The 18,023-nt window shown below is 44.3% G+C and overlaps 1 protein-coding gene and 1 non-coding gene across 3 annotated transcripts in view; both read right to left on the bottom strand.

Annotated features, from left to right (window-relative positions):
- SCD5 (stearoyl-CoA desaturase 5) overlaps positions 1–18,023 on the bottom strand; it is a 169,477-nt gene that overhangs the window by 106,310 nt on the left and 45,144 nt on the right. The gene's annotated exons all lie outside the window — the stretch shown is intronic.
- MIR575 (microRNA mir-575) lies at positions 17,416–17,508 on the bottom strand. The gene has a single exon (NR_035916.3). It is a non-coding gene; the product is annotated as a microRNA mir-575 (primary transcript).

Below are 18,023 nucleotides of genomic sequence, written 5' to 3'. Positions count from 1 at the left end.
GGACTTACTGTATTTTATATCAGCCTTTCTATTTGTTTTTATAACACATAAATTTATTATTCTTGGCCACGCACAATGGCTCAGGCCTGCAATTCCAGCACTTTAGGAGACCAAGGTGGGCAGATCACTTGATCCCAGGAGTTCGAGACCAGCCTGGGCAACATAGCGAAACACCATCTCTACAAAAAGTATTAAAAAATTAGCACGGTGTGGTGGCATGTGCCTGTAGTCCCAGCTACTCTGGAAGCTGAGGTGGGACGATCACTTGAGTCCAGGAGGCAGGAGTTGCAGTGAGACAAGATTGTGTCACTGCACTCCAGCCTGGGTGACAGAGCAAGACCCTGTCTAAGAAAAAAAACAAAAAACAAAAAAAAAAAAACCATTATTCTCAGCCAGGCGCAGTGGCTCACATCTGTAATCCCAGCACTTTGAGAGGCTGAGGCAGGTGGAACACCCGAGGTCAGGAGTTCGAGACCAGCCTGGCCAACATGGTGAAACCTGTCTCTACTAAAAATACAAAAATTAGCCAGGCGTGGTGGCAGCTGCCTGTAATCCCAGCTACTCGGGAGGCTGAGGCAGGAGAATCACTTGAACCCAGGAGGCAGAGGTTGCAGTGAGCTGAGATCGTGCCATTGCACTCCAGTCTGGGGGACAAGAGTGAGACTTTGCCTCAAAAAAAAAATCATTCTTAATAGTAATATTATATTTCATTTTACAACATACTTTTGGGGTTTCTTTTTTTCTGAGACAGGGTCTTGCTCTGTTGCCCAGGCTGGAGTGCAGTGATGCCCTCAACTCACTGTGGCCTCGACCTTCTGGGCTCAAGAGATCTTCCCACCTTAACCTCCTGAGTAGCTGGAACTACAGATGCATGCCACCATGCCCAGCTAATTTTTAAAAAAAATTTTGTAGACACGGGGTCTTGCCATGTTGCCCAGGCTAGTCTCGAACTCTTGGGCTCAAGTGATCCTCCCACCTCAGCCTTTCAAAGTGTTGGGATTACAGGTGTAAGCCACCGTGCCAGACCATAGTTTGTTTTTAATTTTTTAAAATAATTTTTAGGGGTTTTTTTTCCTATTTTTCTTTCTTTGTTTCTCCAGGATGTAGTCTCAAACATATACTAGCTCAAAGGATATGATGTTCCATGGTTTACTACACTTCGCCATGTTGCTTTCCAGAAATATTGTACTAATTTATGTTTGTATGAGGGTATAACTTTCTCAAAAGCCTTGCCAGACTTTGATTTTGTAATTATAATTTGCCAGTTTAACGGCATTGCATGGTTTTGTGTTTTAACTTCTTATAATTACTAAGGAGGCTGAGTCCTCTTCCAAGGATTTGTTTTCTAGTTGTAATGCCTCTTGTGTGAACAACATGTTCAGATTTTTTTTTGACTATTAATGCAGTAGAAATAGTATTGCCCTTGTGGATTGAATTCCATTCTCTAGATATTCTGGATGTTAATTTTTTTCATTCATTCTATTTATCACAATTTTCCCTCTAACTCACTTTGACTAAAGAAAGTTTTGCTCAATGGATGCAGCTCCCGCTCAGGCAGATCATCAATTCAGCAAAGGTTCCTGCTGCCCCATTTTCTGGTGGCTGCACATTGTAATCCCCTCATAAATTTTCCTGAAGACAGTCTGATTTTTAAGTTCCCCAGCTCCCTAATGAACTGTATTCCCAATTTGTCAAATATACCCAGCAATTATTCAATGTTATATCATGTGCTACTGGAAAAAAATCAGGGATACTATTTTCACGCTTGCCTTTCTGGCCATCTCTGATTTATATTGTGCCTTTCTGTTAAGGCAGAGTTTCATGTCGCGATCTGAAAGCATTTTACAACCACTGGATCAAACTCTGAAAAGAGAAGAAACCAAAGTCAAGTTGCTATCAATGGCACAATGAGGTAGGAAGGCTGGGGGGCAAAAAAGGTCATGGATAAGATTAAACAAATCTAAACAAAACTTAAGTATTTGAAACACTTTACAGATTGGACCTGAGGTCAATCTAATTAGCTAAAAAAAAAATCCACTATCTAGAACTATATCTACTTTTTGCACGCATCACCCAAATTGTAAAACAACAACAAAAAATAAGAGCTGTACAAAATACTTAATAAATGTATTCTGTAAGCATCACACAAAATACTTGATAAAAAAAGAACCAAAAGATTTCTACCTGAAAAAAAATTATCACGGCTGGGCCCGGTGGCTCATGCCTGTAGTCCCAGCACTTTGGGAGGCCTAGGCAGGCGGATCACGAGGTCAAGAGATGGAGACCGACCATCCTGGCCAACATGGTGAAACCCTGTCGCTACTAAAAATACAAAAATTAGCTGGGTGTGGTAGCGTGCATCTGTGGTCCCAGCTACTCAGGAGACTGAGGCAGGAAAATCGCTTGAACCCAGGAGGCAGACGTTGCAGTGAGCCAAGATCGTGCCACTGCACTCCAGCCTGGCAACACAGTGAGACTCCGTCTAAAAAAAAAGTTATCACTGTCTGTTTCATGGCTTTTGATTATTTATTTTTTTGCCTATAAGAAAGATCCCCAGTTGGGGAAGAACACATCCCAGCACACTTCCTCTCTTTCTCAATTCTTTCTTACTTGCCAGCTTAGACTAAAAGCCACTCACCCATTCCTTCCACCCTTCCATACCTACTCTTCACTCCTTCACCTTAGCCAACTCCTGGCCACAACTATGGTCTCTGGAGAGGATCCTGGTAGACCGTAGAGAAGCTACACCCAACAGCTACATATCCAACTGGTGAGAGGGAACATTTCTCCACTGTAGTAGATACAGCTACATAGCAGTTCCAAGTTATAGATGCCAAATGGCTCCCATTATTATTACAGTTGGCACTTGTTGAGTACTTAGGATATGCTGTGACCCTAAAAAGCACTGTCTATGTCTTATCTCATTTAATCTTCACCAACCCCATTTTACAGATGAGGCAAAATGGAGTTTAGAAATTTGGCCAAGATCACCCAGCTAGTAATAACAGAGGTGAGGACTGACACTACAACATATGGCCTCTCAGAGGATGGGCAAATGTTTTGATGATTTGTAGCAAATTGTAATTTTTTCCACAAGTGTGCTATTTTTAAATATAATCACTAAAAAATAATAATCTTACCCCTACTAGTTTCGGGTTGACTGTGACTTTGGGGCCAAATGCAAAAAGCCTCAATCTGCAATTTCCCAGGCAAATAGCACTAAGTACCTGTTCTTGTCCTTGCTGATTCTTCTACACGCAAATCATTTCCCTCTCAACACTGGTAAGACATTTGTAGTCATGCCAGGGGAAGGCAGTGGGGATGTGAAAGGTGGAGGTCCTGGCCTGGAAGTGGAGAGGGCTCTATTTTAACTCCATTTCCACCACAAACTCAACTCTCGGGATCATGGGTTCCTCACGAGCGAATGGAAACCAGTGGATGATACAGTTTCTAACATCCCCTCCAGCTTTAAATTTCCAGCAATTTATGAAGCCTGGTAATGCCCACGTACTGGTGCCAGCAGTGTGGGTGCAGCACCCCCTGCCGGTGGCCTCCCCGCACTGCCCTGGAGGGAGGTCGTGGCTGGTAGAGCCACACTCCGCCTGCTGGTTGTGTGCGGTGGTGGCCCAGGCCAGGGCACAGGCATTCACGCACACAAAACTCACCCCAACGATGCTCTAAAGTATCTATTGCCATGTGTGTGCTGAAAGAAATGCACTATGATTCAGATCGGCCAAGGCTTGGAAGAGGACAAGAGGATTACAGGGTAATTTAGGAAGCACGTAGAGTTAGATGCAGCTGGACAGGCTTCTGCTTAGCCATGTTGATCGTGAAAAGCCACGATGAAAACTTGATAATTTTTTTAGCACAGCATATTCTCTTAAAGAGAGGCATGTATCTGTTCTCTGAAAGTAGAAAATAAATTCTTCCATGGACTTGATGTGTTTAAAATCTAAGGCGAGTGCAGGTCCCGACCCCTCTCCATCCCCATCGCTTGCTTATCTGCTTCAACAATCTGCAGCCTGAGCCTGCTCACCTGTGTCGGCTCAACACCAGCCCAGCCACTTCATGTCTCAGCAATCTGACCTGCCCTTCAAATATCACCAGCCTCCAATGCCATTCCTGCTGGGGGCATCTGATGGGAAACACAGGTCCTTTCAACTTAAACTCGAGATAAGCACACATAAAGCATCTACCCCCTAAGGACTTTAGCAATTATTTTTAAAATGAAAAACCTGAGCTTTGAATGTAGCGCCCAAAGTAGAGCGGAGACATGGAGGAAATAATCAACTTGATTCCCTCTTCTGTCATTCACCTCTTTCAGAAACCTGGAACCTGAAGGCGAGGTTGTTTTGCCAGCACCCAGCACCTTGCCTTGCTGTTGATCACCTTCCCTAGGAGCACAAAAGTCAGAGGGGAGAAAGGATGGGAGTGCAAGGTTTGTCCACTGGGGCAGGTGGATGGGGAGGATCTCAGGCTGGGTTTGGGTATTATGGAGCCAGTATCAGGCTAACATCTCATAGTGTGGCTTTAGCCAGGCCCCAAGGGGGAATCCAATCTATAGTGAAGTTCATTTTCACAATAAGCTTTGGAGGGTATCATTCATCCAACTCAGACAGACATATTGACTTACCGATAACTTCATTAATGAAAGCACCTGCCTGGCCTGGAACCCTATTCTCTAAACCAAGGACTCCCAGTTCCCAATCTGTGGTCTATCCCCTGCAGTGCTTTTCCAAGGTCAGCCACAGTTGGCTCTACTTTCTCTCCTCCCTCCTCTCAACTTCTGAATCTTTCTTTTCTCTTCCTTCTACCCTTCCAAATGTAAGCAAAATGTAAACCAATGTGGAGATAACTTTTAATTCTTCCCCTAATCCTTTACCCCAAATCTGCTCAGAAAAAGTCTAGAACCAGAAATGACAGAGGCAGAATTCTGTGTTAGAAACTATAGGGGAGGGTGAAAGACTAAGACTAAGGTGGAGTCTCTTTTCCCAATTCTTTTTTTTTTTTTTCTTTTGAGACAGGGTCTCGCTCTGTCACCCAGGCTGGAGTGCAGTGGTGCAATCACAGCTCACTGCAGCCTCTGCCTTCTAGGCCCCAGGCCCAAGTGATCCTCCCACCTCAGCCTCCCAAGTAGCTGGGACTACAGGTGTGTGCCAGCTAATTTTTTTTTTTTTTTTTCGTAGAGACAGAGTTTTGCCATGTTGCCTAGGCTGGTCTCAAACTCCTGGGCCCAAGCAATCTGCCCGCCTCAGCTCCCAAAGTGCTGGGATTACAGGCATGAACCACTGCGCCCAGCCTCTTTTCCCACTTCTTATATCTAGGCTGGTCTTGTGGTTTTGTTTGGTCAATAGAATGTATGAAAGTGATGCTGTGTGACTTTCAGAGCCTGGGCCTTGAGAGGCCTTGGAGCTTGCACTTTGGTCCCTCGAAACACTGCCATGCTTGTTCTGAAAGGAAACCATTGTCACCTACCAGGGAATGAGAAGCCATGAGAAAGAAAACCAAGGCGCCCAACCAACAGTCAGTGCCAACCACCAGCTGTGTGAGTGACGGCAGCTGCACGAGCCAGCCCAGGTGAGACCAGCAGAGGAACTGACCAGCCAGCAAAGAATCATGAGAAATAGTCTATCAATGTTGTTTTAAACCACTCCATTTCTGGCTGGTAGGCAGCAATAGAGAACTAAAACACACACTTTTGCCTTTGTCTCTATTGTTTATGGAATGAGATATTAGAATAGGGCTCTTTCTGCCTCCATTTTAATTGAGGCACCAATATGATAGATATCAGATACCTACATGACTGTGAAACAGACCCCCTTACACGGAATTCACAAAGGAAATTACTGAGACCTGGCTCCGTCACTCTTGGATGCCTCCTCCAGATCAAGGATATGAAAAGGGGTCAGAGTGGGCGGGGGGGGGGGGAGTGGGCAGATAGGTGAAGAGCTTTTGTTGGGGGAGCTGTTAATGAGCTGTAGTGTCCCCCTTAAAATCCCCCAAAGAAAGATGGGCACGCCTGGAGTCCCAGCGACTCAGGAGGCTGAGGCAGGAGAATGGCGTGAACCCGGGAGGTGGAGCTTGCAGTGAGCCGAGATCGCACCACTGCACTCCAGCCTGGATGACAGAAGAGAGTCCATCTCAAAAAAAAAAAAAAAAGAAAGATGGGCAAGAGTTGTATCTTCTTCATTCCAAGCCCAGTCAGGTTAGCTTGTGTGGACCACTTGGGGAGCTTTAAAGTAGTTTCACTACAGCTGGAACCAGCAGACATTCAGGTCCCAGAGGCATGCCTGTGACACCCAGAGTGGGCCATGACAGCGGCTAGAGGGGCATGCAGGAGCTAGTCTGCCTTTCTGGGTTTTCCTGAGTAGAGTGTGCCCTGGGGACCAAACGTGGCCACTCAGAAGAGAGAGCTGGTGTGAGGTCTGACTGGGTCCTGTCTCACAGGGCCACCTACTGGAGAGGCAGAGAGACCCCAGCAGCAAGAAACTAGAGGTGGGCACAGGATTGCTGGGGTCTTGGAATAAATAAATCCCCAGATAACACCTGAAATAAAGATGCATCTTTCTGGCCGGGCATGGTGCCTCACACCTGTAATCCCAGCACTTTGGGAGGCCGAGGTGGGTGGATCACTTGAGGCCAGGAGTTCGAGACCAGCCTGGCCAACATGGCAAAACTCCGTTTCTACTAAAAATACAAAAATTAGCTGGGCGTGGTGGCTCATGCCTGTAATCCCAGCTACTCAGGTGGCTGAGGCATGAGAATCGCTTGAACCTGAGAGGTGGAGGTTGCCGTGAGCTGAGATTGTGCCACTGCACTCCAGTGAGATTCTGTCTCCAAAAAAACAATGCATCTTTATATGTCCAGACAATTACAGGAGAGAGCTCACCAATGATGCGGGTCTCTGAAGAGCCCACCACAATGTCCAACATGTCAAACACTGGCCGGGCTCAGGGACTGGAAAACAACCTTTCCAATTCCCTTATCCCTAACTCCCTAATTACCCACCCAGTCCTGGGGATTCAGAAACTAGCTAGCACACGGAGAATGTGTAAGGAGAGAAAGACGCGTAGACAGAGAGAAGCTACAGAGAGGCTCCCACCTAGCCCCCAGCCCTTCCCACTGAGACTCCCAGTTGGATCCAGGCCTGAGATGAGAAAGGGGATGATAAACATTAAATCAAGTTCAAAGGTTCGATTATCAGCTTGGGCTGGTCATTCTAATTTCTGAATTGAGACAGAGCTTGTAACTTAGAGTGACAGGACGATAGTCTATTTCCTAAAAATGAGTTGAGCCAGGCTCAGTGGCTCACACCTGCAATCCCAGCACTTTGGGAGGCCGAGGTGGGAGGACTGCTTGAAGTCAGGAATTCAAGACCAGCCTGGGCAACACAGTGAGACGCCCGTATCTACAAAAAATAAAAAACAAAAATTAGTGGGGTATAGTGGCTCATACCTGTAGTCCCAGCTACTCAGGAGGGTGAGGCAGGAGGATCTCTTGAGCCCAGGAGGTCAAGGCTGCAGTGAGCTGTGATTATGCCACTGCACTTCAGCCTATTAAAGTATAAAAGGGCAACAGGAAAAAAGTTTTATTTATATATATATATTTTTAATTTTTTTAGATATGCCTCAATCTGTCACCCAGGCTGGAGTGCAGTGGTGCAATCACGGGCTCACTGCAACTTCTACCTCCCAGGCTTGAGCGACCCTCCCACCTCAGCCTCCCAAGTAGCTGGGACTACAGGCACGTGCCACCATGCCTGGCTAATTTTTTAATTTTTATGTAGAGACAGGGTCTCACTATGTTGCCCAGGCTAGTCTTGAACTCCTAGCCTCAAGCAATCCCCACCGCCTTGGTCTCCCAAAGTGCTGAGATTACAGGCATGACCACACCCGGCCACTAACTTCTTTGTTGTTGTTGTCACTGTTGAGACAAGGTCTGGCTCTATGACCCACGCTGGGTTGCAGTGGCACAATCTCGGCTCACTGCAACCCTCCCAGGTTCAAGCCATCTTTCCACTTCAGCCTCCTGAGTAGCTGGGACTACAGGCACGCACCACCACACCTGGATAATTTTTCTATTTTTAGTAAAGATGGGGTCTCTCCATGTTGCCCAGGCTGGTCTCAAAGTTCTAAGCTCAACAGATCCACCTGCCTCAGCCTCCCAAATTGCTGGGATTACAGGTGTGAGCCATGGCGCCTGGCTGAAAAAAGTTATCTCTTGATTACATCAATAATTGTATTTGTTGACCATGATAGTTACATTTATTTTGTCTGTTTACAATTTCTCCCAAATATGTTTTAAAAGACAAAACAAAATGTTTTGATCATGCAGTCTGTTCCCCAGACGGTTACCCATATTTCTTTTTACTTATATTATCCTCCCACTCATACAAACTAGGTGGGTTTAACAACTTCTCCAATCACCTGATTACATTTACTCAGGTACAAAAAGTCCCTAACTGCTCATCATTTAGGACACAGCAGTTACTAATGCATTAAAGTTGGAAATAGGTTTCCCCAGGCACTTAAGGCCTTGGCAAGCTGTATCCCCACGACCGTGGGAAGAGGTCAGTACAGGTATCTGTTGGCTTAAAGCCAGTCTCACTTGTCTGGAATACCCAACTTCATGCTGGCTGCCTGCCTAAGGGCTTTCAAAGACTGAAATCTGTAGGTGAGTTTTCAGACTTCATGCCGGGAAGTTGAAATCTAATAGAGAAGATGGGTTGGCAGAACTTATGTCTGAACTTCCAGCAAGTAAATTTTTATAAATAAAAGATGTAATTAATTATTTAGCATAAATAACATGCTTGAAGAATTTAGGTATCACTTGCTAGTCTTCGAGAAGTTAATGCATAATCATAGAGATGCATAATGCATGAAGACATGGCCCCACTAGATACCATCTTAGGAGAGAGACTGGGTGGAGTGAGAGGGAAAGGGATTGCATTTCAATCAATTATTTGGAGGTGATGTGTTGCATTTATTCATGCAGTATAATAAAGCTGAGGTGGGAAAGTAACATCATTTTCTTTTCTGTAGAAAGATATGTGAGTAAATGAGGACAGGGAGAAAAAACAGGGGTATTGAGCCCTATTTCTGGCTATGGAAAAAGTGCTAAGTGCTGTAGTCATTTAAATCATGTTCCCACAGTCAGTCCTCAGGGCTAGGATTCACCACCCCAGGAAGAAATCTTGCAAGCTATCCAACAAAAGATGTCACAGGGTGGACCTTGACAAAAATCTTCAAGGTCCTCACAGTCCTCAGCCTCGCTGGCACTGATGTCTGATCCGGTGACTACATTTCTCAAGAACCCATTTCTTGGGGACAGATTCACATTATCTAGCCTCACAGCCTAAACCAGAGAGATGGTTTTCTAATTCATGGGGAGACTCAAAAGTCCACGTAACCAATACATTATTTCCCTGCAGGCAGACCTCAGTGGAAGGCCAAATCCTAAGCACTGACTTGCTGGGTGAGCACGGCTCAGAACAAGGAGAGACATGAATGGAATGTTTCAGGCACCAGGCAAAGGCAGGCTGATGTGTCCATCTCACAACAGAGAGGGTCTAACCCAATGTTTGTTTGTTTTTTCCCGACTTTAAGTTCAGGGGTACATGTGCAGGATGTGCAGGTTTGTTACATAGTTAAAATGTGTGCCATGGTGGTTTGCTGCACAGATCATCACCTAAGTATTAAGACCAGCACCCATTAGCTATTCTTCCCAATCCTCTCTCCTCCCACCCCTGCCCAATGATTTTTAAACTTTGTGTTGGTACCCATTATAAAGTGGTGAGATCATTTCATGAATCACACCCAGATACCATTTTTAAAATTAAAAGTATAGAGTATGGACTCAAATGGAAAGTATCAGATAATACTGCATATCACTGAGGTAGGTAAGAGGCAGTACAGAGTGGTGGTTAAGAGGCTAGACACTAAATGCGGGCTAAGTAGAGTCAAATTCTCACTTTGCCAAATACTGGCCATATCACCTTGGGCAAGTTATTGAATCTCTCTATGCTTCAGTTTCTTTGTTTTGCAAAATGGCAAAAAGTATAGTACCTGTCTACTAGGTTGTTCTAAAAATTAAATGACTTAATATCTATAAAGGGCATAGAGCAGTGCCTGGCTCACAATAAGTGCTATACGAGTTTTCATTTTTCTTAAAAATTGCTTTATGAAACTGTTACCCACAGTCCAAAATACCAGAACTGAGATCCTATGGTAACTGGAGTCACACATGCTGAGCAGTACCGGAGAGAAAGTGGGGGACTGAATCGTTTCCATTATCACTGAATTAGAAAACTATGGAAGCAATACCAGATTGCAGGAAAATGGGAACCAGAGGAAAATACTCAAAGGGACATCCCAGATGACCAGGCTAGAGCTCTCTTAGGCTGAGGAGTGGTTTTCAGCCAATTAAGAGGAAAAGTGTTTTTGATGAGATGAGACTCCATAAATGTGTCTTTCCTGGAGAGAATTCTCATTGTCTGATGTACACTTTGCCCTTTTTTCTCTCTTTGGCTTTCATCTGAGACCATGATGACATATTTTTATGCTCTAGTTAAACCTGAATTTTCTCTCTTCAGATCAATCAGGTTCTTGTCTTAATTTCTTGAAGCATATCAGCTGTACCAATTGATTATTGCATTCCATACCACAAGCCCTTCCTTCATATATTTTTCTCTATTCCACAGAAGTCTGGACAAACAAAAGGTGACTGACAAGGTAAAGGCAAGAGACCAAAAGTTTTGAAGACATTTGAAGAAGACATGATAGAGTAAATGGAAAGAGTCAATATCCAAGCAGAACTAACATTGATACGGGAAAGAGCAAGGGAGGTGCTGAGTAGAGAAGAGCGGGGTCCCTGGCAAGGGCTCCACCCTTGGTCCTGCGCCCATGGACCCAAGCGAGAATATGCACTCCCACTTCTACACTCAAAGGTTGCATTTTCCAAGACCCCTCTGGCCTACCACACCCCCAATCCTGTTACCATATAAACCCGAGACCTTAAGTGGACACAGACACAAGGGCGTCAGGGGGAAGGGGGAAGGGGGAAGGGGGGAGGGGGGAACACACCCACAGACCAGCAACAGTGGAATAGACACAGGTTGGGGGCAGTTAGAGAAAAGTCTGGGCAACCTGCCCCCAAGAAAGACGACCTCCCACTCCATCCCCTGTTTCTGGCTCCCCATCCATCTTCCTGTCCATCACTCCTGTCACACTCCCGGCGAGGGGGAAAGGGAACTCCCCCATTTCAATATTACTATAAATATGTATATTGAGCACCTACTACGTACCAGGCACTGTGCTAAGCACTTTATAACCATACTTATTACAATCACTCTGAGGGATAGATGATATTCATTAGAAATGCAAATGAGGAAACTGGCACTTGGGAAGGTTAAAGCCTGCCTGAGTCTCACAGCTAATAAATGTTAGAGCCAGAGCTCACACAGACTCCCTGGCTCCAAAGCTCTTCCCTCTCTCTTACCCACTGCTACAAAGGTTTTAGAACAAGACCCATTGGGTCTAAATTCCAGCTCTACCACATGTTAACTACTTAACTTCTCCAAACCTCACTTACGTTTCTCTTATATAAAATGGGGGTGATAACAGTAGCTTCCTCACAGGATTTTGTGAAGATTAAATGAGATGTTTATTAAGGTATTTAAAATTGTGGCTGGCACACAGTAAGTGATCAAATAGATACCAGCTGTCATTTTTGTTATGCCAGCCCTTGCAAGGCTTCCTATAATTGCAAACATTATGGATTACAATCAGCAGACCAGGCAGCCATCAATACGCCATTGGCCAAGTGTCTTTGCACCTCTCTTTCTATAAAAGGATTTCCTATGGTACTTCATTCCTGCCACTGGCACTAGGAGAAAACAAGAACCATAGGGGGCAAAAGCTTGGAATAGTAGGGTTAAAACAAGGAAACCAGCAGCCACAGAAAGGCTGCAATTCAGACCTATGGAATCAGGAAGAGAGAGAGGAAGAGCTGATCTTTGAGACCACAGTTGAGCTATTCTCAAAAAGGACAAATTCAATCAATTGTGGAAGGCAGGAAGATTACTGCTGAGGAAAAAAATGAATTACTTGGGGATTTAAGTGAAAGCTTTTGTTCATGTTGCTGTATGAAGCAGTAGTCCCACAGAAGAGCAGAGGACTTAGGGCTGGGAGGAATTTAATCAGTTCCTTGAGCCCACTTTAACCTAAAAGAGAAAGAATTAATTTCAAGTCTTAAATGGGAACTAGAATCTAGACAGAGTCAAAGCAGGGAAAGGGAAACGATGAAAAGGGCCCATCCACTGTCCAGAAACAAGAGGGAAACACTGGCCCCTGGGAGAATTGATAGGCTCAGGCCTAGGCATGCCTTGACTTTGAGCAAGCACAGGGCATGGGGGAGAGGAGGGGGAGGGGACACTCAAAAGAACCTTCATTATTTCTACCCAGTGTTTCTTTGGACCAGCTGGATGAGGACGTCATATTCAGCTGTGTCTATTTCTACTTAGCCAAGCCAAGCATGCCAGGAATTTAAATGTTAAGTTTAAATAATCAATGGGCAATGGTGTTTAGTCTTAACACCTGCCCAGCTGAGACTTAACACATCTGCTGCAATCCCTGAGGCACAAGGGCAAAAAAGTTGCAAAGCATCTTTATTACTCCAGAAAAGTGGAATTAAAGAGTATGTTCTTAAGTCTGCAGATGGTTACCCACTATGGATGGTCCTAACCTACCCTGAGGCCCAAGAAATGGTACAAGTGAGTTTACTGAGGTTAGGGGAAGAAGAAAACAAAATGGGGAGAAACAAAGAATGCAATTTGCTGCATTTATCAGTAGACTGCAGAACTGGTCCAGTTTAGTGGGGCATCCAGTAATGTACTCTGAACTTCAGTGGAAAAGGCCAGGGGAAAGAGACAGCAGTGGCTCTATCTTCGTCACCACCATCACCAATAAGTATTCTTCTCTACAGTGCATGAGTCACTAAATGACACCATTTTCAAGCAGTTTACAGTCTACTGTGTGGGAGGAAAAGATCACCTCCGCCTCCCCTGAGCTCTTATGGGGGCAATTCGGCTAGGTCTAGGAACAAGCCTGACACAGGGCAGGTTAACGAGAAAAGCATGCAAGTTTTTATTAGTTTTACTTGTACATGAGGCTCTTCACAAGACAGCAAAGTTCAAAGAAGTGGCCAAGGCAAGCTAGTTTTGTACTTCTGAGACAAAGAATGATAAATTTGTGAAGAAATGACAAGGGGCTCTGGATAGACAGTAAACTCTAGGGAGTCGCTAGGAGATATATGGAGGGTGTAAAGCTAGTGGAATATAGTGGTTACTTCAGAAAGTCTATTTATTCAGGCCTGTTGCAACACCAAATCCCAGTCCCGGGTGATAAGGAATAGTCTCTCACCCTGGTAGGGAAAAAGCACCCCTTCCAAAAGAATCTTTATGGCTTGCTACAGGCAGGAAAATACAGGCCAGCTAGGCTTCTCTTAAAACTACAATTTCTCCAATGTTTTTAGATCAAAATAATGAATATACCAATTTGGGATATTTTGGGATGGCACATCCTTCACTCCTTTAAGAAAGTAAAACATTTACATAAATAGAAAAGTAAATAACAACACAAGTTGGGCCAAACAGGCAATGTTTCCTTCTTAGAAACAGCTCAGTGTCTTCATATTACAAAAACACACATCCCACTTGGTGGACAGAAACCATATCGTGAAACTAGACTCAGAGAAATAGTCTCAAATACCAACATTATACAACTTCACTCTAAATCATCCAACTATTTCACAGATTCATGTTGAAGGACAGTTGTGATACTAACACATTAGAAATCATTGCTTTAGAAGTCATTAAAGAACTATATGCTGTTTAAAGCTGTCAACTTTAGTCTCATGCTGATTTGGGAGTTATTTATCTGAAATGACTGGGCTTTATATTCCAAGCACATATTATATTTATTTCAGAGGCAATGTTAAGTATAGTGGCTAAGAGTAGGAACTCTGGAATCAGACTTCATGGGTTCAAATCCCAGCTCTACGTTTATTAGCTGTATAACTGTAGCAAGTTACTTCCCTGTGCCTTGATTTCCTTATCTGGAAAAGTGGGAATATTAAGAGGATTTACTGTGAACAATTGTAGTGGGGATTACACAAAATAGTCCATAAAGTACACAACTCAATGGATCGCACACAGTCTGCCCACAAAAATATTTGCTTTCATTAATATTATCAAGTAAGGTGGCTGAGAGCCAGAGTTGGCATGGGATGGCCATTGGGAGGGCCAGGGCACTTACAGACATGGTCTTCCACACTGATAACTTTGAGATCCATCTCCCCATCCTCTGTGTTTAAAGTAGCTGAGTCGACAGACTGAGAAGAAGGAGGAGCTACCTACACCCTGCAGGAGTAACACAGGACCAAACACTATCTCCAAAACATCTGTGTAACAATTACTTCTTCACACATGCAAGAAGTAAAGGGAATAAAAAGATATTCAAAATTAGAAGCAAATAAGCACACTTTGTAAAGATTAAGAATGTAATGGTGACGCTGACTGCAAGTGTTCACCCAGGCTAATAAAATTACTTCGAGAAAAAATGTTCTTCAAGATCCAGGGAAGCCATGGAGAGTCTTTTGAGTCCTTGAGAATACGGCTTTACTTTTGCCAGCCACAAGAGAGCTGCTTGTAGCAAAAAAAAAAAAAAAAGTCGTGAAACCAAAAGGCAGTTCATTATGTCTGTTTAAAAGAAAGCACTGTTGGAGAAGAGGAAGCTCTGACTAAACGGTCTGCTAGGTGGACAGGTAGGGAGGGCTCAGAAGTCCATTTTACATGTAGTGAATCTCATGTTTAAGGCCAAAGTGAAGTTGTTTGCCAAGGGTTCTCTAGCACAGAGTTCCTCTAAACCTTGGGCAGCAAATGCCAAAGAACTTATCTTTCCCAGAGTTCCCCAACTAGTGAAACATTCAGCAAGTCAGCCCAGGCTAGGCTGGTTTCTTGGTTATATGCTCTTAGATCTGTGTTCCCTCCTCTCACAGCACTTACATATTAACCTCTGTGACTATGTCTTCCTCCCCAGTCTTCAAATTTCATGAGAACAAGGTCTGTTTTTGTTTTCCATGGTATCTTCAGGGCTTCACAAAGAGCTGTGTAAACCCATCATAAAGCATACAATAAGCCCATAATAAGTATCGGTGGAATAAATAAATGAGCAAAATCAACAAATGTGTGACACAGAACAGGAGTTTTTCATTTAACTTGTATTTTAGAGACAGAGTCTCACTCTGTCGCTCAGGCTGGAGTGCAGTGGCGTGATCATAGCTCACTGCAGCCTCTAACTCCTGGCCTCAAGCAATCCTCCCACATCAGCCTCCTTAGTAGCTGGGACTACAGGCATGCACCACCACACCCGGCTAAGAGAAGAGGAGTTTGAGGACTAACTACTTGCATTCGACATTCATGGGGACATTTACATTGGGCCTGCATATTGATATTGCTTAAAATATGTTCTTTATGTTTCACTAAATCTTTAAATCTCTTAGGACTGAGAAAAGCCAAATCCTATGTACATCAGTCAGGGAGGTAAGGTCCCTATATATGCTGTTTTAAAGTTATAAATGTCTGTTTCAGAGCACAAGGATTAATAACTTTAAAATCTTTTGAATCTTTTACTTTTATTTTATTTAGTTAGTTAGTTATTTTTTCGAGACGGAGTCTTGCTCTGTCACCAGGCTGGAGTGCACTGGTGCAATCTCCGCTCACTGCAACCTTTGACTCCCTGGTTCAAGCAATTCTCCTGCCTCAGCCTACCGAGTAGCTGGGATTACAGGCACACGCCACTACGCCAAGCTGATTTTTGTATTTTTAGAAGAGATGGGGTTTCACCATGTTGGCCAGGCTGGTCTTGATCTCCTGACCTTGTGATCTGCCAGTTTCGGCCTCCCAAAGTGCTGGGATTACAGGCGTGAGCCACCACGCCCAGCCTCTTTTCTCTAGATTGGAAAATATCTTTGTTAGAAAAACACTCCTCTCCTTTAGACTACAAATTGGAAGAATTTCTAAAAATAGAACAGTGACAAAACCCTGGATTGTGGATTTTAGCAAGAAATACTGCCCTGTTAAAGACCTGCTTTAAAGCAAAAGAAATCCCCATAAGTCTGTGGGCAGGAGAATCACTATCACAAGGCCTGAAGTATTTAACTTTAGTTAAATATAATTTTAAACCAGGAGAATCTGCTCATGTATGGGAATTTGTAGTTCTATAAGGATTAGGGAAAACAGAAGGCAGAATACAAGCAATATCTCTCAAGGTTGACCTTGAATTTTAAAAAATTTTATATATATATATATATATGCAAAATCAGGCAAGATCTTGACACTCCAAAATGGTGTCTGTGGCTCTTAGTGAGGTGGAAGCACGGGGACGCGGGAATAGGTGGGAAGAAGAGAGTCTTTTAAAACCAGCCAGCTGAAATGTTCTGGTCAATAAAAGCATCATTTTACTTCTTCTACTAGGTTAGGATGATTTGAAGGCCTGCATAAACCAAAAGCTGTCACTATAATTCAAGGATAATTGGAACAAATGGCTGCTTAGCACCAGAAAGAGATGGGGCTGAGGAGATGGAATCTTCCAGCCTTTGGGTTGTTCCAGGGAGCATGATCTTCACCTTAAATCCAAGCTGAACAATATCTGCCCCTTTTCCTGTCCCCTCACCAAAACTGGACCTGGAGAAGCCTATGTATTTGTTTGCATGGAATCCTCGCCCTGTGAGCACACACACATCCACTCAGGTCTTTCGCGCTTCTCTCTCTTCCCCATTCTTCACACACACAGCTACATCTGTTTCCCTTTTTCCCCCTAAATAAACCTACTCCAGTGTTGAAAATGGATACAAATTGAATCCTACCCACCAAATACTGCATCACATTTTCCCAAAAATGACATGACTTTACCCCAGTGATAAAAGGGAGGTCCTCTTTGCTACCATTAAAATATATCTTTTACTTAATTCCCTGCCCTCTCCTCACCAAGAAAACTCAGTAAGGAACTGCAGGGACCTTAAAGACCATCCAGGCTTTGGCTGTGCAGAGTGTGTTCTGGGGACCCACACCATCAGCTTTGCCCAGGAGCACACGGGAAGAGAAGAATCCCCAGCCCCACTGAAAACCACAGGACTGGAGTCTGCATTTTAGCAAGATCCTATGTGATTCCTGTGCACATTCCAGTTTGAGAGACATGTGTCTAGGGAGCATGTCTCACCTACTTCATGTGAGAGTTACCTGGGGAGCTTTTACAGCCACCCAAGCCTCACCTGAGACCAAATTAATCCACATTCTCTAGATGGCTATGTGTGTTAAAAGCTCCCTGGGGTGGGGGTGGGGGGTTCTGTGTATGGCCAGAGTTGAGTGGCACTGCTCCTGTCCAACTGGCTCATTGTGCAGACAGCCTGAGTAGCCCAAGGTCATGACATAAGCCAGTGGCAGGGCTGAATTTAAAGGCACAAAGCAGTGCGCCCCAGAGTCCTTCACGCGGGTGGACTCTGACAGTGATAGTGTCCATTTCCCACATCTGCCAGGAGTGTGGCTCTTTGTGGGCTGAGTCACCTGTGGGGAAGGGTTTCAGGTAAGAATGTTCATAGGGGGTCACCCAAATCACTGTTTTTAAGCCCTTCTCTACTCCCAAAGAAGTCATTTAATTTGGCCTGGAGGATAGCATCAAAAAACTATGTAACCAATGATATTTCTGCTTGACCTGCCAAATGTGTATTAAATGCATCCATATTTGCCTCCCCCCTCAGCCATCTTCCCCTTTTCCCCTGACTCCAGTTTATAGGAAAAGCAGCCAGCACATACCCCCCTGACAGAAGTCTATGAAAATCCAACTGAGAGGGATTAAAAGGCAGACAGGGCGTATTCCATTTCCTTGAGGCCCTGGGAAAATGTCACATCCGAGGCTGAGCCAGTCCTGATGAGAAAGCCTCGTTGCTGCCAGCTGGGAGGGTTCAAG

This window comes from Pan troglodytes, chromosome 3 (genome assembly GCF_028858775.2).
Source record: "Pan troglodytes isolate AG18354 chromosome 3, NHGRI_mPanTro3-v2.0_pri, whole genome shotgun sequence".
NCBI lineage: Eukaryota > Metazoa > Chordata > Mammalia > Primates > Hominidae > Pan > Pan troglodytes.
This window is presented reverse-complemented; position numbering and strand designations above follow the sequence as displayed.